General features: G+C 50.4%; 31 non-coding genes and 1 pseudogene across 31 annotated transcripts; all 32 read left to right on the top strand.

The window, feature by feature from the left end:
• The first annotated feature begins 473 nt into the window (after positions 1-473).
• LOC128358118 (U6 spliceosomal RNA) lies at positions 474-580 on the top strand. Its single transcript, XR_008321330.1, has one exon. It is a non-coding gene; the product is annotated as a U6 spliceosomal RNA (small nuclear RNA).
• A 227-nt stretch (positions 581-807) lies between these two features.
• On the top strand, positions 808-922 carry LOC128358071 (U5 spliceosomal RNA). The gene has a single exon (XR_008321286.1). It is a non-coding gene; the product is annotated as a U5 spliceosomal RNA (small nuclear RNA).
• A 187-nt stretch (positions 923-1,109) lies between these two features.
• LOC128358190 (U2 spliceosomal RNA) lies at positions 1,110-1,300 on the top strand. Its single transcript, XR_008321396.1, has one exon. It is a non-coding gene; the product is annotated as a U2 spliceosomal RNA (small nuclear RNA).
• A 569-nt stretch (positions 1,301-1,869) lies between these two features.
• On the top strand, positions 1,870-1,976 carry LOC128358119 (U6 spliceosomal RNA). The gene has a single exon (XR_008321331.1). It is a non-coding gene; the product is annotated as a U6 spliceosomal RNA (small nuclear RNA).
• Positions 1,977-2,203: 227 nt separating this feature from the next.
• Positions 2,204-2,318, top strand: LOC128358072 (U5 spliceosomal RNA). The gene has a single exon (XR_008321287.1). It is a non-coding gene; the product is annotated as a U5 spliceosomal RNA (small nuclear RNA).
• Positions 2,319-2,505: 187 nt separating this feature from the next.
• Positions 2,506-2,696, top strand: LOC128358025 (U2 spliceosomal RNA). The gene has a single exon (XR_008321244.1). It is a non-coding gene; the product is annotated as a U2 spliceosomal RNA (small nuclear RNA).
• A 569-nt stretch (positions 2,697-3,265) lies between these two features.
• On the top strand, positions 3,266-3,372 carry LOC128358120 (U6 spliceosomal RNA). Its single transcript, XR_008321332.1, has one exon. It is a non-coding gene; the product is annotated as a U6 spliceosomal RNA (small nuclear RNA).
• Positions 3,373-3,599: 227 nt separating this feature from the next.
• Positions 3,600-3,714, top strand: LOC128358073 (U5 spliceosomal RNA). The gene has a single exon (XR_008321288.1). It is a non-coding gene; the product is annotated as a U5 spliceosomal RNA (small nuclear RNA).
• A 187-nt stretch (positions 3,715-3,901) lies between these two features.
• LOC128358026 (U2 spliceosomal RNA) lies at positions 3,902-4,092 on the top strand. The gene has a single exon (XR_008321245.1). It is a non-coding gene; the product is annotated as a U2 spliceosomal RNA (small nuclear RNA).
• Positions 4,093-4,661: 569 nt separating this feature from the next.
• LOC128358121 (U6 spliceosomal RNA) lies at positions 4,662-4,768 on the top strand. Its single transcript, XR_008321333.1, has one exon. It is a non-coding gene; the product is annotated as a U6 spliceosomal RNA (small nuclear RNA).
• Positions 4,769-4,995: 227 nt separating this feature from the next.
• On the top strand, positions 4,996-5,110 carry LOC128358074 (U5 spliceosomal RNA). Its single transcript, XR_008321289.1, has one exon. It is a non-coding gene; the product is annotated as a U5 spliceosomal RNA (small nuclear RNA).
• A 187-nt stretch (positions 5,111-5,297) lies between these two features.
• LOC128358027 (U2 spliceosomal RNA) lies at positions 5,298-5,488 on the top strand. The gene has a single exon (XR_008321246.1). It is a non-coding gene; the product is annotated as a U2 spliceosomal RNA (small nuclear RNA).
• Positions 5,489-6,057: 569 nt separating this feature from the next.
• LOC128358122 (U6 spliceosomal RNA) lies at positions 6,058-6,164 on the top strand. The gene has a single exon (XR_008321334.1). It is a non-coding gene; the product is annotated as a U6 spliceosomal RNA (small nuclear RNA).
• A 227-nt stretch (positions 6,165-6,391) lies between these two features.
• Positions 6,392-6,506, top strand: LOC128358075 (U5 spliceosomal RNA). Its single transcript, XR_008321290.1, has one exon. It is a non-coding gene; the product is annotated as a U5 spliceosomal RNA (small nuclear RNA).
• Positions 6,507-6,693: 187 nt separating this feature from the next.
• LOC128358028 (U2 spliceosomal RNA) lies at positions 6,694-6,884 on the top strand. Its single transcript, XR_008321247.1, has one exon. It is a non-coding gene; the product is annotated as a U2 spliceosomal RNA (small nuclear RNA).
• Positions 6,885-7,453: 569 nt separating this feature from the next.
• Positions 7,454-7,560, top strand: LOC128358123 (U6 spliceosomal RNA). The gene has a single exon (XR_008321335.1). It is a non-coding gene; the product is annotated as a U6 spliceosomal RNA (small nuclear RNA).
• Positions 7,561-7,787: 227 nt separating this feature from the next.
• LOC128358076 (U5 spliceosomal RNA) lies at positions 7,788-7,902 on the top strand. Its single transcript, XR_008321291.1, has one exon. It is a non-coding gene; the product is annotated as a U5 spliceosomal RNA (small nuclear RNA).
• A 187-nt stretch (positions 7,903-8,089) lies between these two features.
• On the top strand, positions 8,090-8,280 carry LOC128358029 (U2 spliceosomal RNA). The gene has a single exon (XR_008321248.1). It is a non-coding gene; the product is annotated as a U2 spliceosomal RNA (small nuclear RNA).
• A 569-nt stretch (positions 8,281-8,849) lies between these two features.
• Positions 8,850-8,956, top strand: LOC128358125 (U6 spliceosomal RNA). Its single transcript, XR_008321337.1, has one exon. It is a non-coding gene; the product is annotated as a U6 spliceosomal RNA (small nuclear RNA).
• Positions 8,957-9,183: 227 nt separating this feature from the next.
• LOC128358078 (U5 spliceosomal RNA) lies at positions 9,184-9,298 on the top strand. Its single transcript, XR_008321293.1, has one exon. It is a non-coding gene; the product is annotated as a U5 spliceosomal RNA (small nuclear RNA).
• A 187-nt stretch (positions 9,299-9,485) lies between these two features.
• Positions 9,486-9,676, top strand: LOC128358031 (U2 spliceosomal RNA). The gene has a single exon (XR_008321250.1). It is a non-coding gene; the product is annotated as a U2 spliceosomal RNA (small nuclear RNA).
• A 569-nt stretch (positions 9,677-10,245) lies between these two features.
• Positions 10,246-10,352, top strand: LOC128358126 (U6 spliceosomal RNA). Its single transcript, XR_008321338.1, has one exon. It is a non-coding gene; the product is annotated as a U6 spliceosomal RNA (small nuclear RNA).
• A 227-nt stretch (positions 10,353-10,579) lies between these two features.
• LOC128358080 (U5 spliceosomal RNA) lies at positions 10,580-10,694 on the top strand. The gene has a single exon (XR_008321294.1). It is a non-coding gene; the product is annotated as a U5 spliceosomal RNA (small nuclear RNA).
• Positions 10,695-10,881: 187 nt separating this feature from the next.
• Positions 10,882-11,072, top strand: LOC128358032 (U2 spliceosomal RNA). Its single transcript, XR_008321251.1, has one exon. It is a non-coding gene; the product is annotated as a U2 spliceosomal RNA (small nuclear RNA).
• Positions 11,073-11,641: 569 nt separating this feature from the next.
• On the top strand, positions 11,642-11,748 carry LOC128358128 (U6 spliceosomal RNA). The gene has a single exon (XR_008321339.1). It is a non-coding gene; the product is annotated as a U6 spliceosomal RNA (small nuclear RNA).
• Positions 11,749-11,975: 227 nt separating this feature from the next.
• LOC128358081 (U5 spliceosomal RNA) lies at positions 11,976-12,090 on the top strand. The gene has a single exon (XR_008321295.1). It is a non-coding gene; the product is annotated as a U5 spliceosomal RNA (small nuclear RNA).
• Positions 12,091-12,277: 187 nt separating this feature from the next.
• On the top strand, positions 12,278-12,468 carry LOC128358033 (U2 spliceosomal RNA). The gene has a single exon (XR_008321252.1). It is a non-coding gene; the product is annotated as a U2 spliceosomal RNA (small nuclear RNA).
• Positions 12,469-13,037: 569 nt separating this feature from the next.
• Positions 13,038-13,144, top strand: LOC128358129 (U6 spliceosomal RNA). The gene has a single exon (XR_008321340.1). It is a non-coding gene; the product is annotated as a U6 spliceosomal RNA (small nuclear RNA).
• A 227-nt stretch (positions 13,145-13,371) lies between these two features.
• LOC128358082 (U5 spliceosomal RNA) lies at positions 13,372-13,486 on the top strand. The gene has a single exon (XR_008321296.1). It is a non-coding gene; the product is annotated as a U5 spliceosomal RNA (small nuclear RNA).
• Positions 13,487-19,249: 5,763 nt separating this feature from the next.
• LOC128358052 (uncharacterized) lies at positions 19,250-19,428 on the top strand (annotated as a pseudogene).
• Positions 19,429-19,997: 569 nt separating this feature from the next.
• On the top strand, positions 19,998-20,104 carry LOC128358130 (U6 spliceosomal RNA). The gene has a single exon (XR_008321341.1). It is a non-coding gene; the product is annotated as a U6 spliceosomal RNA (small nuclear RNA).
• Positions 20,105-20,331: 227 nt separating this feature from the next.
• LOC128358083 (U5 spliceosomal RNA) lies at positions 20,332-20,446 on the top strand. Its single transcript, XR_008321297.1, has one exon. It is a non-coding gene; the product is annotated as a U5 spliceosomal RNA (small nuclear RNA).
• Positions 20,447-20,454: the final 8 nt, after the last annotated feature.

The following is a 20,454-nucleotide window of genomic DNA, read 5'->3' on the forward strand; positions in this document are numbered from 1 at the left end:
GCACCCCTGAAAATGAGCAAATTATCTTTGTTTCCTATGAATTATTTTATACAACTTTGGCCAGGGGGATTGAGTCACAGCAGATGGCAGGTTGCCTGTCTCAAGGAGAGCAGACATGCCCCCTGCTGGATCTTCATCAGTATCTCTAATCACCTGCGTCGAATAGGGGGGGAAAGTGCAGCGTGACACGGTGTGAGATTTGCACCTTGGGGCGGCACACAAAGAGGGAGATTGTGGGGGCATAAGAGGTTTGGCATGAAGGCCATTCCACAGCGAGGCTTGTCATAAAGATGAGTCCACAGGGTGTGTCTGAGAGGCTCTCGGTTGTCCTGCTATGGGTCACACGAGGGGATTGATCGCTCTTTTCATGCTTCATGCAAGGGTGCTGCCCACTGCCCTCCGGACCGCGTCCGCGGCCAAGGGGTCATTCTTCCCACGGGGGAGTAAAAGGGAAGCAGCACCTGTCTGCCTGTGTACTTGCCAAGGCAGTACATATGAAAAATTGGAATCGATACAGAGAAGATTAGCATGGCCCCTGCGAAAGGATGACACGCAACATCGTGAAGCGTTTCCACATTTTGACCCTTGCTCCTCTGGAACACCCGAGTAGGACGTTAGTCCTGTGGCTGGAAAGCCTGGAGCTCTTTGCCGCATTTCACAAAATCTAAAAACATGACAAGAAAAAGTTGGCGCCTTGCTCTTGCTGCGCGGTGTAGGGGAATGGGTGTTCACCATGTCGGGGCTCACCGTGAAGGGGGTGACTGGGACCACTGTTGTGTTCGTCTGCTGTTGGTGAGCGGGGCGCACTTACTCGGCTTTCTCTTCATCACGAACAAGTCTTTCGCCTTTTACTAAAGACTTCCGTGGAGAGGAACACCCACGAGTTAGATCTATTTTTGGCAGGCTTTGCCGTTTGGCAGAGCCTCATTGTGTTTGTGAAAAGACAAGCGAGCGGCCTTCCTCAGTAAGACGTGTTTTGCTGCGTGTATCACACCTAGGGGGGCCGAGCTGCTAAGCAGCGGCCGTTCTCCAAGCCCGCTGAAACGACGGCACCACGCTGAGGCTGAAGCTTGCGGGAGGTGGGCCGGGGCGGCCAACGTCCAGGGGTCATCGCTTCTCGGCCTTTTGGCTAAGATCAAGTGTAGTATCTGTTCTTATCAGTTTAATATCTGATACGTCCCCTACCCGGGGACCATATATTAAATTGCTTTTTGGAGCAGGGAGATGGAATAGGGGCTTGCTCCGTCCACTCCACGCATCGACCCGGTATTGCAGTACCTCCAGGAACGGTGCACCCCCCCTCTCTCTCTCTGTTTAATATGAAAAAAGACTTAACTGAGTAGGTAGGCCGGTCTAGCAGCACTGACGAGTTGAGACCCATTTCAAGGTTGTTCAAGCACCCCTGAAAATGAGCAAATTATCTTTGTTTCCTATGAATTATTTTATACAACTTTGGCCAGGGGGATTGAGTCACAGCAGATGGCAGGTTGCCTGTCTCAAGGAGAGCAGACATGCCCCCTGCTGGATCTTCATCAGTATCTCTAATCACCTGCGTCGAATAGGGGGGGAAAGTGCAGCGTGACACGGTGTGAGATTTGCACCTTGGGGCGGCACACAAAGAGGGAGATTGTGGGGGCATAAGAGGTTTGGCATGAAGGCCATTCCACAGCGAGGCTTGTCATAAAGATGAGTCCACAGGGTGTGTCTGAGAGGCTCTCGGTTGTCCTGCTATGGGTCACACGAGGGGATTGATCGCTCTTTTCATGCTTCATGCAAGGGTGCTGCCCACTGCCCTCCGGACCGCGTCCGCGGCCAAGGGGTCATTCTTCCCACGGGGGAGTAAAAGGGAAGCAGCACCTGTCTGCCTGTGTACTTGCCAAGGCAGTACATATGAAAAATTGGAATCGATACAGAGAAGATTAGCATGGCCCCTGCGAAAGGATGACACGCAACATCGTGAAGCGTTTCCACATTTTGACCCTTGCTCCTCTGGAACACCCGAGTAGGACGTTAGTCCTGTGGCTGGAAAGCCTGGAGCTCTTTGCCGCATTTCACAAAATCTAAAAACATGACAAGAAAAAGTTGGCGCCTTGCTCTTGCTGCGCGGTGTAGGGGAATGGGTGTTCACCATGTCGGGGCTCACCGTGAAGGGGGTGACTGGGACCACTGTTGTGTTCGTCTGCTGTTGGTGAGCGGGGCGCACTTACTCGGCTTTCTCTTCATCACGAACAAGTCTTTCGCCTTTTACTAAAGACTTCCGTGGAGAGGAACACCCACGAGTTAGATCTATTTTTGGCAGGCTTTGCCGTTTGGCAGAGCCTCATTGTGTTTGTGAAAAGACAAGCGAGCGGCCTTCCTCAGTAAGACGTGTTTTGCTGCGTGTATCACACCTAGGGGGGCCGAGCTGCTAAGCAGCGGCCGTTCTCCAAGCCCGCTGAAACGACGGCACCACGCTGAGGCTGAAGCTTGCGGGAGGTGGGCCGGGGCGGCCAACGTCCAGGGGTCATCGCTTCTCGGCCTTTTGGCTAAGATCAAGTGTAGTATCTGTTCTTATCAGTTTAATATCTGATACGTCCCCTACCCGGGGACCATATATTAAATTGCTTTTTGGAGCAGGGAGATGGAATAGGGGCTTGCTCCGTCCACTCCACGCATCGACCCGGTATTGCAGTACCTCCAGGAACGGTGCACCCCCCCCCTCTCTCTCTGTTTAATATGAAAAAAGACTTAACTGAGTAGGTAGGCCGGTCTAGCAGCACTGACGAATTGAGACCCATTTCAAGGTTGTTCAAGCACCCCTGAAAATGAGCAAATTATCTTTGTTTCCTATGAATTATTTTATACAACTTTGGCCAGGGGGATTGAGTCACAGCAGATGGCAGGTTGCCTGTCTCAAGGAGAGCAGACATGCCCCCTGCTGGATCTTCATCAGTATCTCTAATCACCTGCGTCGAATAGGGGGGGAAAGTGCAGCGTGACACGGTGTGAGATTTGCACCTTGGGGCGGCACACAAAGAGGGAGATTGTGGGGGCATAAGAGGTTTGGCATGAAGGCCATTCCACAGCGAGGCTTGTCATAAAGATGAGTCCACAGGGTGTGTCTGAGAGGCTCTCGGTTGTCCTGCTATGGGTCACACGAGGGGATTGATCGCTCTTTTCATGCTTCATGCAAGGGTGCTGCCCACTGCCCTCCGGACCGCGTCCGCGGCCAAGGGGTCATTCTTCCCACGGGGGAGTAAAAGGGAAGCAGCACCTGTCTGCCTGTGTACTTGCCAAGGCAGTACATATGAAAAATTGGAATCGATACAGAGAAGATTAGCATGGCCCCTGCGAAAGGATGACACGCAACATCGTGAAGCGTTTCCACATTTTGACCCTTGCTCCTCTGGAACACCCGAGTAGGACGTTAGTCCTGTGGCTGGAAAGCCTGGAGCTCTTTGCCGCATTTCACAAAATCTAAAAACATGACAAGAAAAAGTTGGCGCCTTGCTCTTGCTGCGCGGTGTAGGGGAATGGGTGTTCACCATGTCGGGGCTCACCGTGAAGGGGGTGACTGGGACCACTGTTGTGTTCGTCTGCTGTTGGTGAGCGGGGCGCACTTACTCGGCTTTCTCTTCATCACGAACAAGTCTTTCGCCTTTTACTAAAGACTTCCGTGGAGAGGAACACCCACGAGTTAGATCTATTTTTGGCAGGCTTTGCCGTTTGGCAGAGCCTCATTGTGTTTGTGAAAAGACAAGCGAGCGGCCTTCCTCAGTAAGACGTGTTTTGCTGCGTGTATCACACCTAGGGGGGCCGAGCTGCTAAGCAGCGGCCGTTCTCCAAGCCCGCTGAAACGACGGCACCACGCTGAGGCTGAAGCTTGCGGGAGGTGGGCCGGGGCGGCCAACGTCCAGGGGTCATCGCTTCTCGGCCTTTTGGCTAAGATCAAGTGTAGTATCTGTTCTTATCAGTTTAATATCTGATACGTCCCCTACCCGGGGACCATATATTAAATTGCTTTTTGGAGCAGGGAGATGGAATAGGGGCTTGCTCCGTCCACTCCACGCATCGACCCGGTATTGCAGTACCTCCAGGAACGGTGCACCCCCCCCCTCTCTCTCTGTTTAATATGAAAAAAGACTTAACTGAGTAGGTAGGCCGGTCTAGCAGCACTGACGAATTGAGACCCATTTCAAGGTTGTTCAAGCACCCCTGAAAATGAGCAAATTATCTTTGTTTCCTATGAATTATTTTATACAACTTTGGCCAGGGGGATTGAGTCACAGCAGATGGCAGGTTGCCTGTCTCAAGGAGAGCAGACATGCCCCCTGCTGGATCTTCATCAGTATCTCTAATCACCTGCGTCGAATAGGGGGGGAAAGTGCAGCGTGACACGGTGTGAGATTTGCACCTTGGGGCGGCACACAAAGAGGGAGATTGTGGGGGCATAAGAGGTTTGGCATGAAGGCCATTCCACAGCGAGGCTTGTCATAAAGATGAGTCCACAGGGTGTGTCTGAGAGGCTCTCGGTTGTCCTGCTATGGGTCACACGAGGGGATTGATCGCTCTTTTCATGCTTCATGCAAGGGTGCTGCCCACTGCCCTCCGGACCGCGTCCGCGGCCAAGGGGTCATTCTTCCCACGGGGGAGTAAAAGGGAAGCAGCACCTGTCTGCCTGTGTACTTGCCAAGGCAGTACATATGAAAAATTGGAATCGATACAGAGAAGATTAGCATGGCCCCTGCGAAAGGATGACACGCAACATCGTGAAGCGTTTCCACATTTTGACCCTTGCTCCTCTGGAACACCCGAGTAGGACGTTAGTCCTGTGGCTGGAAAGCCTGGAGCTCTTTGCCGCATTTCACAAAATCTAAAAACATGACAAGAAAAAGTTGGCGCCTTGCTCTTGCTGCGCGGTGTAGGGGAATGGGTGTTCACCATGTCGGGGCTCACCGTGAAGGGGGTGACTGGGACCACTGTTGTGTTCGTCTGCTGTTGGTGAGCGGGGCGCACTTACTCGGCTTTCTCTTCATCACGAACAAGTCTTTCGCCTTTTACTAAAGACTTCCGTGGAGAGGAACACCCACGAGTTAGATCTATTTTTGGCAGGCTTTGCCGTTTGGCAGAGCCTCATTGTGTTTGTGAAAAGACAAGCGAGCGGCCTTCCTCAGTAAGACGTGTTTTGCTGCGTGTATCACACCTAGGGGGGCCGAGCTGCTAAGCAGCGGCCGTTCTCCAAGCCCGCTGAAACGACGGCACCACGCTGAGGCTGAAGCTTGCGGGAGGTGGGCCGGGGCGGCCAACGTCCAGGGGTCATCGCTTCTCGGCCTTTTGGCTAAGATCAAGTGTAGTATCTGTTCTTATCAGTTTAATATCTGATACGTCCCCTACCCGGGGACCATATATTAAATTGCTTTTTGGAGCAGGGAGATGGAATAGGGGCTTGCTCCGTCCACTCCACGCATCGACCCGGTATTGCAGTACCTCCAGGAACGGTGCACCCCCCCTCTCTCTCTCTGTTTAATATGAAAAAAGACTTAACTGAGTAGGTAGGCCGGTCTAGCAGCACTGACGAGTTGAGACCCATTTCAAGGTTGTTCAAGCACCCCTGAAAATGAGCAAATTATCTTTGTTTCCTATGAATTATTTTATACAACTTTGGCCAGGGGGATTGAGTCACAGCAGATGGCAGGTTGCCTGTCTCAAGGAGAGCAGACATGCCCCCTGCTGGATCTTCATCAGTATCTCTAATCACCTGCGTCGAATAGGGGGGGAAAGTGCAGCGTGACACGGTGTGAGATTTGCACCTTGGGGCGGCACACAAAGAGGGAGATTGTGGGGGCATAAGAGGTTTGGCATGAAGGCCATTCCACAGCGAGGCTTGTCATAAAGATGAGTCCACAGGGTGTGTCTGAGAGGCTCTCGGTTGTCCTGCTATGGGTCACACGAGGGGATTGATCGCTCTTTTCATGCTTCATGCAAGGGTGCTGCCCACTGCCCTCCGGACCGCGTCCGCGGCCAAGGGGTCATTCTTCCCACGGGGGAGTAAAAGGGAAGCAGCACCTGTCTGCCTGTGTACTTGCCAAGGCAGTACATATGAAAAATTGGAATCGATACAGAGAAGATTAGCATGGCCCCTGCGAAAGGATGACACGCAACATCGTGAAGCGTTTCCACATTTTGACCCTTGCTCCTCTGGAACACCCGAGTAGGACGTTAGTCCTGTGGCTGGAAAGCCTGGAGCTCTTTGCCGCATTTCACAAAATCTAAAAACATGACAAGAAAAAGTTGGCGCCTTGCTCTTGCTGCGCGGTGTAGGGGAATGGGTGTTCACCATGTCGGGGCTCACCGTGAAGGGGGTGACTGGGACCACTGTTGTGTTCGTCTGCTGTTGGTGAGCGGGGCGCACTTACTCGGCTTTCTCTTCATCACGAACAAGTCTTTCGCCTTTTACTAAAGACTTCCGTGGAGAGGAACACCCACGAGTTAGATCTATTTTTGGCAGGCTTTGCCGTTTGGCAGAGCCTCATTGTGTTTGTGAAAAGACAAGCGAGCGGCCTTCCTCAGTAAGACGTGTTTTGCTGCGTGTATCACACCTAGGGGGGCCGAGCTGCTAAGCAGCGGCCGTTCTCCAAGCCCGCTGAAACGACGGCACCACGCTGAGGCTGAAGCTTGCGGGAGGTGGGCCGGGGCGGCCAACGTCCAGGGGTCATCGCTTCTCGGCCTTTTGGCTAAGATCAAGTGTAGTATCTGTTCTTATCAGTTTAATATCTGATACGTCCCCTACCCGGGGACCATATATTAAATTGCTTTTTGGAGCAGGGAGATGGAATAGGGGCTTGCTCCGTCCACTCCACGCATCGACCCGGTATTGCAGTACCTCCAGGAACGGTGCACCCCCCCTCTCTCTCTCTGTTTAATATGAAAAAAGACTTAACTGAGTAGGTAGGCCGGTCTAGCAGCACTGACGAGTTGAGACCCATTTCAAGGTTGTTCAAGCACCCCTGAAAATGAGCAAATTATCTTTGTTTCCTATGAATTATTTTATACAACTTTGGCCAGGGGGATTGAGTCACAGCAGATGGCAGGTTGCCTGTCTCAAGGAGAGCAGACATGCCCCCTGCTGGATCTTCATCAGTATCTCTAATCACCTGCGTCGAATAGGGGGGGAAAGTGCAGCGTGACACGGTGTGAGATTTGCACCTTGGGGCGGCACACAAAGAGGGAGATTGTGGGGGCATAAGAGGTTTGGCATGAAGGCCATTCCACAGCGAGGCTTGTCATAAAGATGAGTCCACAGGGTGTGTCTGAGAGGCTCTCGGTTGTCCTGCTATGGGTCACACGAGGGGATTGATCGCTCTTTTCATGCTTCATGCAAGGGTGCTGCCCACTGCCCTCCGGACCGCGTCCGCGGCCAAGGGGTCATTCTTCCCACGGGGGAGTAAAAGGGAAGCAGCACCTGTCTGCCTGTGTACTTGCCAAGGCAGTACATATGAAAAATTGGAATCGATACAGAGAAGATTAGCATGGCCCCTGCGAAAGGATGACACGCAACATCGTGAAGCGTTTCCACATTTTGACCCTTGCTCCTCTGGAACACCCGAGTAGGACGTTAGTCCTGTGGCTGGAAAGCCTGGAGCTCTTTGCCGCATTTCACAAAATCTAAAAACATGACAAGAAAAAGTTGGCGCCTTGCTCTTGCTGCGCGGTGTAGGGGAATGGGTGTTCACCATGTCGGGGCTCACCGTGAAGGGGGTGACTGGGACCACTGTTGTGTTCGTCTGCTGTTGGTGAGCGGGGCGCACTTACTCGGCTTTCTCTTCATCACGAACAAGTCTTTCGCCTTTTACTAAAGACTTCCGTGGAGAGGAACACCCACGAGTTAGATCTATTTTTGGCAGGCTTTGCCGTTTGGCAGAGCCTCATTGTGTTTGTGAAAAGACAAGCGAGCGGCCTTCCTCAGTAAGACGTGTTTTGCTGCGTGTATCACACCTAGGGGGGCCGAGCTGCTAAGCAGCGGCCGTTCTCCAAGCCCGCTGAAACGACGGCACCACGCTGAGGCTGAAGCTTGCGGGAGGTGGGCCGGGGCGGCCAACGTCCAGGGGTCATCGCTTCTCGGCCTTTTGGCTAAGATCAAGTGTAGTATCTGTTCTTATCAGTTTAATATCTGATACGTCCCCTACCCGGGGACCATATATTAAATTGCTTTTTGGAGCAGGGAGATGGAATAGGGGCTTGCTCCGTCCACTCCACGCATCGACCCGGTATTGCAGTACCTCCAGGAACGGTGCACCCCCCCTCTCTCTCTCTGTTTAATATGAAAAAAGACTTAACTGAGTAGGTAGGCCGGTCTAGCAGCACTGACGAGTTGAGACCCATTTCAAGGTTGTTCAAGCACCCCTGAAAATGAGCAAATTATCTTTGTTTCCTATGAATTATTTTATACAACTTTGGCCAGGGGGATTGAGTCACAGCAGATGGCAGGTTGCCTGTCTCAAGGAGAGCAGACATGCCCCCTGCTGGATCTTCATCAGTATCTCTAATCACCTGCGTCGAATAGGGGGGGAAAGTGCAGCGTGACACGGTGTGAGATTTGCACCTTGGGGCGGCACACAAAGAGGGAGATTGTGGGGGCATAAGAGGTTTGGCATGAAGGCCATTCCACAGCGAGGCTTGTCATAAAGATGAGTCCACAGGGTGTGTCTGAGAGGCTCTCGGTTGTCCTGCTATGGGTCACACGAGGGGATTGATCGCTCTTTTCATGCTTCATGCAAGGGTGCTGCCCACTGCCCTCCGGACCGCGTCCGCGGCCAAGGGGTCATTCTTCCCACGGGGGAGTAAAAGGGAAGCAGCACCTGTCTGCCTGTGTACTTGCCAAGGCAGTACATATGAAAAATTGGAATCGATACAGAGAAGATTAGCATGGCCCCTGCGAAAGGATGACACGCAACATCGTGAAGCGTTTCCACATTTTGACCCTTGCTCCTCTGGAACACCCGAGTAGGACGTTAGTCCTGTGGCTGGAAAGCCTGGAGCTCTTTGCCGCATTTCACAAAATCTAAAAACATGACAAGAAAAAGTTGGCGCCTTGCTCTTGCTGCGCGGTGTAGGGGAATGGGTGTTCACCATGTCGGGGCTCACCGTGAAGGGGGTGACTGGGACCACTGTTGTGTTCGTCTGCTGTTGGTGAGCGGGGCGCACTTACTCGGCTTTCTCTTCATCACGAACAAGTCTTTCGCCTTTTACTAAAGACTTCCGTGGAGAGGAACACCCACGAGTTAGATCTATTTTTGGCAGGCTTTGCCGTTTGGCAGAGCCTCATTGTGTTTGTGAAAAGACAAGCGAGCGGCCTTCCTCAGTAAGACGTGTTTTGCTGCGTGTATCACACCTAGGGGGGCCGAGCTGCTAAGCAGCGGCCGTTCTCCAAGCCCGCTGAAACGACGGCACCACGCTGAGGCTGAAGCTTGCGGGAGGTGGGCCGGGGCGGCCAACGTCCAGGGGTCATCGCTTCTCGGCCTTTTGGCTAAGATCAAGTGTAGTATCTGTTCTTATCAGTTTAATATCTGATACGTCCCCTACCCGGGGACCATATATTAAATTGCTTTTTGGAGCAGGGAGATGGAATAGGGGCTTGCTCCGTCCACTCCACGCATCGACCCGGTATTGCAGTACCTCCAGGAACGGTGCACCCCCCCCCTCTCTCTCTGTTTAATATGAAAAAAGACTTAACTGAGTAGGTAGGCCGGTCTAGCAGCACTGACGAGTTGAGACCCATTTCAAGGTTGTTCAAGCACCCCTGAAAATGAGCAAATTATCTTTGTTTCCTATGAATTATTTTATACAACTTTGGCCAGGGGGATTGAGTCACAGCAGATGGCAGGTTGCCTGTCTCAAGGAGAGCAGACATGCCCCCTGCTGGATCTTCATCAGTATCTCTAATCACCTGCGTCGAATAGGGGGGGAAAGTGCAGCGTGACACGGTGTGAGATTTGCACCTTGGGGCGGCACACAAAGAGGGAGATTGTGGGGGCATAAGAGGTTTGGCATGAAGGCCATTCCACAGCGAGGCTTGTCATAAAGATGAGTCCACAGGGTGTGTCTGAGAGGCTCTCGGTTGTCCTGCTATGGGTCACACGAGGGGATTGATCGCTCTTTTCATGCTTCATGCAAGGGTGCTGCCCACTGCCCTCCGGACCGCGTCCGCGGCCAAGGGGTCATTCTTCCCACGGGGGAGTAAAAGGGAAGCAGCACCTGTCTGCCTGTGTACTTGCCAAGGCAGTACATATGAAAAATTGGAATCGATACAGAGAAGATTAGCATGGCCCCTGCGAAAGGATGACACGCAACATCGTGAAGCGTTTCCACATTTTGACCCTTGCTCCTCTGGAACACCCGAGTAGGACGTTAGTCCTGTGGCTGGAAAGCCTGGAGCTCTTTGCCGCATTTCACAAAATCTAAAAACATGACAAGAAAAAGTTGGCGCCTTGCTCTTGCTGCGCGGTGTAGGGGAATGGGTGTTCACCATGTCGGGGCTCACCGTGAAGGGGGTGACTGGGACCACTGTTGTGTTCGTCTGCTGTTGGTGAGCGGGGCGCACTTACTCGGCTTTCTCTTCATCACGAACAAGTCTTTCGCCTTTTACTAAAGACTTCCGTGGAGAGGAACACCCACGAGTTAGATCTATTTTTGGCAGGCTTTGCCGTTTGGCAGAGCCTCATTGTGTTTGTGAAAAGACAAGCGAGCGGCCTTCCTCAGTAAGACGTGTTTTGCTGCGTGTATCACACCTAGGGGGGCCGAGCTGCTAAGCAGCGGCCGTTCTCCAAGCCCGCTGAAACGACGGCACCACGCTGAGGCTGAAGCTTGCGGGAGGTGGGCCGGGGCGGCCAACGTCCAGGGGTCATCGCTTCTCGGCCTTTTGGCTAAGATCAAGTGTAGTATCTGTTCTTATCAGTTTAATATCTGATACGTCCCCTACCCGGGGACCATATATTAAATTGCTTTTTGGAGCAGGGAGATGGAATAGGGGCTTGCTCCGTCCACTCCACGCATCGACCCGGTATTGCAGTACCTCCAGGAACGGTGCACCCCCCCCCTCTCTCTCTGTTTAATATGAAAAAAGACTTAACTGAGTAGGTAGGCCGGTCTAGCAGCACTGACGAGTTGAGACCCATTTCAAGTTTGTTCAAGCACCCCTGAAAATGAGCAAATTATCTTTGTTTCCTATGAATTATTTTATACAACTTTGGCCAGGGGGATTGAGTCACAGCAGATGGCAGGTTGCCTGTCTCAAGGAGAGCAGACATGCCCCCTGCTGGATCTTCATCAGTATCTCTAATCACCTGCGTCGAATAGGGGGGGAAAGTGCAGCGTGACACGGTGTGAGATTTGCACCTTGGGGCGGCACACAAAGAGGGAGATTGTGGGGGCATAAGAGGTTTGGCATGAAGGCCATTCCACAGCGAGGCTTGTCATAAAGATGAGTCCACAGGGTGTGTCTGAGAGGCTCTCGGTTGTCCTGCTATGGGTCACACGAGGGGATTGATCGCTCTTTTCATGCTTCATGCAAGGGTGCTGCCCACTGCCCTCCGGACCGCGTCCGCGGCCAAGGGGTCATTCTTCCCACGGGGGAGTAAAAGGGAAGCAGCACCTGTCTGCCTGTGTACTTGCCAAGGCAGTACATATGAAAAATTGGAATCGATACAGAGAAGATTAGCATGGCCCCTGCGAAAGGATGACACGCAACATCGTGAAGCGTTTCCACATTTTGACCCTTGCTCCTCTGGAACACCCGAGTAGGACGTTAGTCCTGTGGCTGGAAAGCCTGGAGCTCTTTGCCGCATTTCACAAAATCTAAAAACATGACAAGAAAAAGTTGGCGCCTTGCTCTTGCTGCGCGGTGTAGGGGAATGGGTGTTCACCATGTCGGGGCTCACCGTGAAGGGGGTGACTGGGACCACTGTTGTGTTCGTCTGCTGTTGGTGAGCGGGGCGCACTTACTCGGCTTTCTCTTCATCACGAACAAGTCTTTCGCCTTTTACTAAAGACTTCCGTGGAGAGGAACACCCACGAGTTAGATCTATTTTTGGCAGGCTTTGCCGTTTGGCAGAGCCTCATTGTGTTTGTGAAAAGACAAGCGAGCGGCCTTCCTCAGTAAGACGTGTTTTGCTGCGTGTATCACACCTAGGGGGGCCGAGCTGCTAAGCAGCGGCCGTTCTCCAAGCCCGCTGAAACGACGGCACCACGCTGAGGCTGAAGCTTGCGGGAGGTGGGCCGGGGCGGCCAACGTCCAGGGGTCATCGCTTCTCGGCCTTTTGGCTAAGATCAAGTGTAGTATCTGTTCTTATCAGTTTAATATCTGATACGTCCCCTACCCGGGGACCATATATTAAATTGCTTTTTGGAGCAGGGAGATGGAATAGGGGCTTGCTCCGTCCACTCCACGCATCGACCCGGTATTGCAGTACCTCCAGGAACGGTGCACCCCCCCCCTCTCTCTCTGTTTAATATGAAAAAAGACTTAACTGAGTAGGTAGGCCGGTCTAGCAGCACTGACGAGTTGAGACCCATTTCAAGGTTGTTCAAGCACCCCTGAAAATGAGCAAATTATCTTTGTTTCCTATGAATTATTTTATACAACTTTGGCCAGGGGGATTGAGTCACAGCAGATGGCAGGTTGCCTGTCTCAAGGAGAGCAGACATGCCCCCTGCTGGATCTTCATCAGTATCTCTAATCACCTGCGTCGAATAGGGGGGGAAAGTGCAGCGTGACACGGTGTGAGATTTGCACCTTGGGGCGGCACACAAAGAGGGAGATTGTGGGGGCATAAGAGGTTTGGCATGAAGGCCATTCCACAGCGAGGCTTGTCATAAAGATGAGTCCACAGGGTGTGTCTGAGAGGCTCTCGGTTGTCCTGCTATGGGTCACACGAGGGGATTGATCGCTCTTTTCATGCTTCATGCAAGGGTGCTGCCCACTGCCCTCCGGACCGCGTCCGCGGCCAAGGGGTCATTCTTCCCACGGGGGAGTAAAAGGGAAGCAGCACCTGTCTGCCTGTGTACTTGCCAAGGCAGTACATATGAAAAATTGGAATCGATACAGAGAAGATTAGCATGGCCCCTGCGAAAGGATGACACGCAACATCGTGAAGCGTTTCCACATTTTGACCCTTGCTCCTCTGGAACACCCGAGTAGGACGTTAGTCCTGTGGCTGGAAAGCCTGGAGCTCTTTGCCGCATTTCACAAAATCTAAAAACATGACAAGAAAAAGTTGGCGCCTTGCTCTTGCTGCGCGGTGTAGGGGAATGGGTGTTCACCATGTCGGGGCTCACCGTGAAGGGGGTGACTGGGACCACTGTTGTGTTCGTCTGCTGTTGGTGAGCGGGGCGCACTTACTCGGCTTTCTCTTCATCACGAACAAGTCTTTCGCCTTTTACTAAAGACTTCCGTGGAGAGGAACACCCACGAGTTAGATCTATTTTTGGCAGGCTTTGCCGTTTGGCAGAGCCTCATTGTGTTTGTGAAAAGACAAGCGAGCGGCCTTCCTCAGTAAGACGTGTTTTGCTGCGTGTATCACACCTAGGGGGGCCGAGCTGCTAAGCAGCGGCCGTTCTCCAAGCCCGCTGAAACGACGGCACCACGCTGAGGCTGAAGCTTGCGGGAGGTGGGCCGGGGCGGCCAACGTCCAGGGGTCATCGCTTCTCGGCCTTTTGGCTAAGACTGCGATCGCCTCCTTTTGCTGGTGTGATCACTGCCTGTTGTGGCATTGCTCATTTCCAGTGCTTGGGAGGAGAGTTTTTTCTGTTCCATTGTGCAAATTTAATAACTCTGTTGTAGTTGTTGTTCTTGCACATAGGAATACATTTGTTTGGGTGGTGTGCAATACTTATTTATTTATTTATTGTTTTTGATAATTTATTACAGTTTTTAGATTCCTTTTAGTCTCTTACTGTTTATTTAGTTTGTCTTTTATCTGGTTTTAAGGGATTTTATTCTCTTTCAACCGTTTTTAGCTGGTGGTGCCTCCACCATGTCGGCCAACCATGCCGGCATGCGGAGGCACCACAGTGTCCGTTTTACTTTTGCTAACAAGGATGTTGAATCTGTGAAGATGTCGAGGCTGGACTTCTCCAGAAAATTGATTCAAGGTACGTTGAAATTTAAGCCAGAAGACCTAAACTGTATTTTAACATTGCCATACAACAAGGGATTTGATTTAAGCTTCAGAACTGCTGTATTGCTAAGAGAATTTTGGGTACGATTTGAAAATGTAAAACCCCAGTTTGCTGTGTTTAATGTGGAGAAACTGACTGACAATACGTTGAAAACCGTTATTGTCAGAATGTTCAATGAAACAGTGAATGCAGATGACATTTGTTTGTGGCTGGGGAGATATTGCACTGTTAAAGGCCAGGCTACGAAAGTGAGAGATGAGGACGGCATCTGGAATTGCGCTTGGAGGGTCCCCATCCAACAATGGCAGGACCCCCAAGGCTTCCAGGGCTTGAAACATCTGCCGTCTATGGTAGTTCTGGGAGAGAACAGGGGCTATATCCATTACCAGGGCCAACCCAAACTCTGCCGCAAGTGTGGTGAGCATGGGCACCTGGTTGAAGCATGTCAGCAGATTGTATGTGGAAAATGCAGAGAAATTGGACACACTTTTGAAGAGTGCACCAATGGCAGACGATGCAATCTTTGTGGGGAAACAAACCACCTGTTCAGAGATTGCCCAAAGTCATTTGCCAACAAATTGAAGGCTGCAAAAGTCACGGACAAGGCAAAAGATGGCGGACAGACAGAACAGTTAGGAGAGCAAATTGAAGTTGCTGGGCAGGAAAATTCAAATCTCCCTCCAAATCCTGTGATTGGAAGAGAGGGAACAGGTGAGGAAGGAGTGAGGGAGGGGCCTGCATTTACCCCTCCAATGGAGAGCACTCCAGAGGATGGGGTGGTGCAGGCAGAAGGCGGAGCTAGTAATGAAGACCAACCACAGGATGACAGTGAGGATGCCTCCCTCCCCAATGCCCAGCAAACTAAGAGGCCTTTGTCTGAATTGTCCTCGGATTCTCCCATTGTGTTGGAGAAGAAGGGAAGAGTTGCGGCTCACTCAGACAGTTCATCTGTGGAGGAGCCCAGAGTCTTCCCTTCCGATTCACCCAATGAGGTTTCTTTTTTAACAATTGCTCTGCAATCGACCCCCAGGGACTCCAAATTAAATGCAACATTGCAGCAGAGGCCAACCCCCAGAGTCCCAAAGGGGAACAGAGCTCAAACCCTTCATTTTTCACCCGCAGAGATGAAGGAAGAGCTCTGTTCACAAGAAATTACCTAACTGTTTTTTAAATGTTTTTTTAACACCCTCTGAGTCTTTTAAAATGTCTTACCTGTTGTTTTTAACCATACTCATGACACTCACCTTCTCTACCATTAATGTGAGAAGTGTGAAGTCGAGAGTTAGAGCCCAGAGTGTTTTATCCTTTTTAAGTTCCTTTAAGTCAGATGTGTTTTTATTGCAGGAATGCAGCCTACCGTTTTTAAAACATTACAGACAGTGGGAGGAGATGTGGCCAAAAATGTCAATATGGAGTGGATCCAATCAAAATAAAAATGACGGAGTGGCCATTTTAATCAAAAACCCTCAAGTTCTGGTGAAGGGCAGCACTGTGGTGAGAGACGGTCGGGCACTTTTAGCACATTTGGCTTTTATGGGACAGGATTTCAACCTTTTAAATATTTACGGTTTTAACGACAAGAACGACAGGTATGACCTTTTAGAAGACTTGCAGTCCCACATGCTAGGTAGGGCACCTTTAGTTGTAGGGGGGGATTTTAACTGTATTCTAAGTAGGGAGGATAGGAGGAGAGCAGGGGAAGATTTTAAAGTAGACAAAACATCGGTTTTATTGCAGGGCATTTGTAGAGATTTTAAACTTCAGGACTGTTTTAAAATCATGCATCCCAGAGAGGAGGGCTTCACCTGGTTCAGTGGTGATGGCACCAGAGCCTCTCGCATAGATTATGTTTTTACACGGGACTGCCCACCCACCGATGCTAGATTAATTCCTGTTTTCTTCTCCGATCACCTTATGCTCTCTTGCACCCTTTCACTCTCTTCGGGCGTGACATCAGGAAGTGGTCTGTGGAAACTCAACTGCTCCCTTTTAGAAGATAGGGAGCTAGTTAGGCAGTTCAGGGAGCGGTACAAAGAGTGGCAGACCCTTCAAGACTTCTACGAAACACGTGCACACTGGTGGGAAATGGTGAAGGGAAAGACGCAGACTTTCTTTAGGCAGGCAGGTAAGAATCGAAAGAACAGGGAACACAGACGCATGATGGGACTGCAGAAACGACTACAACGGTATTTTAATCTAAACCAGATTGGCATGGATTTTAATGAGGAAATTAAACAAGTCAAAAAAGAGATGTCGGTTCTATCAGAAATTAAAAGCAAAGGTGTCATTTTAAGGAGCAGAGAACGGGAAATAGAGGAGGGTGAAAAGTGCACAAGGTATTTTTTCAGGAAAATTATGAATAAAGGGGGGGGCATTACAAAGCTGAAAAAAGAAGATGGGTGCACAACTGAAACAATGGACGACATTAAGGAAACAATTGAAATATTTTATTCAAACCTGTACAAAGAAAAACCTGTAAAAATGGACATCATGACTGAAGTTTTAAAATTCATTGTAAAAACAGTAAACAAAAGTGTGCTTTTATCCCAGGATTTTACTTTTTTAGAGTTAAATAAATGTATGACTGGTTTTAAAAAAGGGAAGTCCCCTGGACAAGACGGACTTCCCTTGGAGTTTTATTTGACTTTTTGGGACATTTTAGCACCTGATTTGATTACTGTTTTTATGGATTTTGAACGACTTGACCGGCTTCCTGACAGTTTTAGAGTAGGGATAGTGACTCTCCTTTATAAACACAACGACAAGACTGACCTAAAAAACTGGAGACCAATCACGCTTTTAAACTTTGACTGTAAACTTTTTAGCAAACTTTTAGCGACACGTACGTCTATGTTTTTAGAAGACGTGATTCACCCGGATCAAGCCTGTGCCATCCCGGGGAGGAAGATCACTGACAGCCTCGTACTGATCAGAGACACCATCTGTTACGCGAGAGACAGAAACATCCGGCTAGTAGTACTAAATTTAGATTTTGAGAAAGCTTTTGATCGGGTCTCGCACCAGTACCTCTTCCAGGTCCTGCAAAAAATGGGGTTCCCAGAAAGATTTATAGCTTGGGTGGGATTGCTGTACCGGGGCATCACCAGCAAATTTGTTGTTAATGGGCATCTGACAAAAGCAGTCGACATTAACTGCGGTGTCCGTCAGGGGTGTCCGTTATCTGCCCTCCTCTACATCATCTGCATAGAACCACTGGCACAGGTCTTGAGAAAGGACAAACGAATCAATGGGGTAGGACTGCCGGGGAGTGGGGGACTGGAAAATAGGTGTAATCTATACATGGACGACGTGAACATTTTATGTACAGACCTTTTATCTGTCAACAGGACGCTGGACTTGACTGACTGGTTTGGACAGGCCTCTGGGTCAAAATTAAACAGAGAAAAGACCCAAGCCCAATTTTATGGACCATGGACGGCGACTGAGACGACAGGACTCCCCCTGACTGTGACCCAGACTGACCAAAAAATACTGGGAATTAAATTTGACAGGGAGGGGGAAGGGAAAACAAATTGGCCAGACGTGGTAGGGAAAGTCAGACAAAGACTAGGATACTGGGGACTTAGAGGACTGACCATGGAAGGAAAGGTTTTAATCATCAAAGCAGTGATTTTACCTTTGCTTTTATTGATCAGTTCTGTTTTTATTCCTCCTAGGTATGTGCTTTTAAATCTGGAGCGAGCCATTTTTTATTTTCTGTGGGGATCCAAGTGGGAAAGATTGAAGAGAGAAATTATGAAAAGGCCAAAGGAGAAAGGAGGAAAAGAAGTACCGGATCTACACCTGTTTTTAGGAAGCACATACACCACAGTACACATGAAAATAGCCATGACCCCATCCAGAAACCCCAAGACAACTGCAATGACACGCTTCTGGATGGGGTCCTACCTCAGAAAACTTAAGATTTTACATGTGGACCTAAGAATACCTGTGTCTTTTAACTTGCCGCCAGCCTATGTTTTTATTCAGAAGTTTTTAAGGCATTTTAACCTCGAGCATGAGGAGTTGCAGATTTTAACTAACCACAGATCACTTGTCTCTGTTGTGCAGGAGCGGGAACCAGTGAGTCCGGTGCGCGGGCTCGCACTCGGCGAGCCCACAACAGTTTGGCGCAACGTCAACCATCCTGCTCTCCCTAACAGACTCCGGGACCTGTCATGGATGGTGGCTCATGAGATCCTCCCGGTCAGGTCCGTCATGCACTCCCGGGGCATGTCAACGCACTCAACCTGCCCCCGACCTGGTTGTGGCGCGCCTGAGTCGGTGAGGCATCTGCTCTGGGAGTGCAGTGCTGCTGTAGACCAGTGGGCAACGGCCGGCTCCTTGCAATTCCCGTACTTACCAGCAAGGGAGGTCCTCACAGAACAACTAGTGCTATATGGGGTGAGCCAGCAAAAAATACCATCAAAAGACTTTGCAAAACAGTGGCTCACCCTAGCCGCCATCAAAGACGCCACATGGACCTCCAGAAACTTGCTGGTAAGAAAGCACATGCAGATCCCCCCCGTGGCTGTGATCCGAATGGCCGCAGCAACGGTCAAAACGGCCGTAGCTGCAGGCGGCAGGCCTAGGACACAGCCACAAAGAAGAATCGCCTCTGTGCCCATTCAGATGAAGGAGCCGGAGCCACACAGCAAAAGGTCACAGCAGCAGCGGCCTGGCTCTCCGGGTGAGGCAGGTGGGAAGGAGCATCAGGGCGAGGATCTCGTCTGACCACCACGACAGCATCCCGAGAGACCAAATGTTTGGGGGAGCAGAATGAGTTATCCTTGGTAGGGACTCACTGCGCTCCTGCACAAAGATGGAATTGAAAAAAAAAAAGCCCTTTTTAACGGATGCACTCCTTTTTATGGACTTTTAATGGACACTCAATCACATAAACACCTGACATATGTTTTACAAATGAACAGCTATTTAACCTGTATTACCATTTTAGAACAATTGGTTTTATTGTTTTAAATATGGTTTTACATACTGCACATATTTATTGTAATCCATTGTATATACTATGTCCACGTGAATATTTTATCTAAACTGTAAATCATTGTTTGAAATAATCTGAACGAGTGTCAATAAAACTTTTTCGAAAGAAAAAAAAAATCTGTTCTTATCAGTTTAATATCTGATACGTCCCCTACCCGGGGACCATATATTAAATTGCTTTTTGGAGCAGGGAGATGGAATAGGGGCTTGCTCCGTCCACTCCACGCATCGACCCGGTATTGCAGTACCTCCAGGAACGGTGCACCCCCCCTCTCTCTCTCTGTTTAATATGAAAAAAGACTTAACTGAGTAGGTAGGCCGGTCTAGCAGCACTGACGAGTTGAGACCCATTTCAAGGTTGTTCAAGCACCCCTGAAAATGAGCAAATTATCTTTGTTTCCTATGAATTATTTTATACAACTTTGGCCAGGGGGATTGAGTCACAGCAGATGGCAGGTTGCCTGTCTCAAGGAGAGCAGACATGCCCCCTGCTGGATCTTCATCAGTATCTCTAATCACCTGCGTCGAATAGGGGGGGAAAGTGCAGCGTGACACGGTGTGAGATTTGCACCTTGGGGCGGCACACAAAGAGGGAGATTGTGGGGGCATAAGAGGTTTGGCATGAAGGCCATTCCACAGCGAGGCTTGTCATAAAGATGAGTCCACAGGGTGTGTCTGAGAGGCTCTCGGTTGTCCTGCTATGGGTCACACGAGGGGATTGATCGCTCTTTTCATGCTTCATGCAAGGGTGCTGCCCACTGCCCTCCGGACCGCGTCCGCGGCCAAGGGGTCATTCTTCCCACGGGGGAGTAAAAGGGAAGCAGCACCTGTCTGCCTGTGTACTTGCCAAGGCAGTACATATGAAAAATTGGAATCGATACAGAGAAGATTAGCATGGCCCCTGCGAAAGGATGACACGCAACATCGTGAAGCGTTTCCACATTTTGACCCTTGCTCCTCTGGAACACCCGAGTAGGACGTTAGTCCTGTGGCTGGAAAGCCTGGAGCTCTTTGCCGCATTTCACAAAATCTAAAAACATGACAAGAAAAAGTTGGCGCCTTGCTCTTGCTGCGCGGTGTAGGGGAATGGGTGTTCACCATGTCGGGGCTCACCGTGAAGGGGGTGACTGGGACCACTGTTGTGTTCGTCTGCTGTTGGTGAGCGGGGCGCACTTACTCGGCTTTCTCTTCATCACGAACAAGTCTTTCGCCTTTTACTAAAGACTTCCGTGGAGAGGAACACCCACGAGTTAGATCTATTTTTGGCAGGCTTTGCCGTTTGGCAGAGCCTCATTG

The sequence above is a fragment of the Scomber japonicus genome, chromosome 4 (assembly GCF_027409825.1).
Source record: "Scomber japonicus isolate fScoJap1 chromosome 4, fScoJap1.pri, whole genome shotgun sequence".
Classification (NCBI taxonomy): Eukaryota; Metazoa; Chordata; class Actinopteri; order Scombriformes; family Scombridae; genus Scomber; species Scomber japonicus.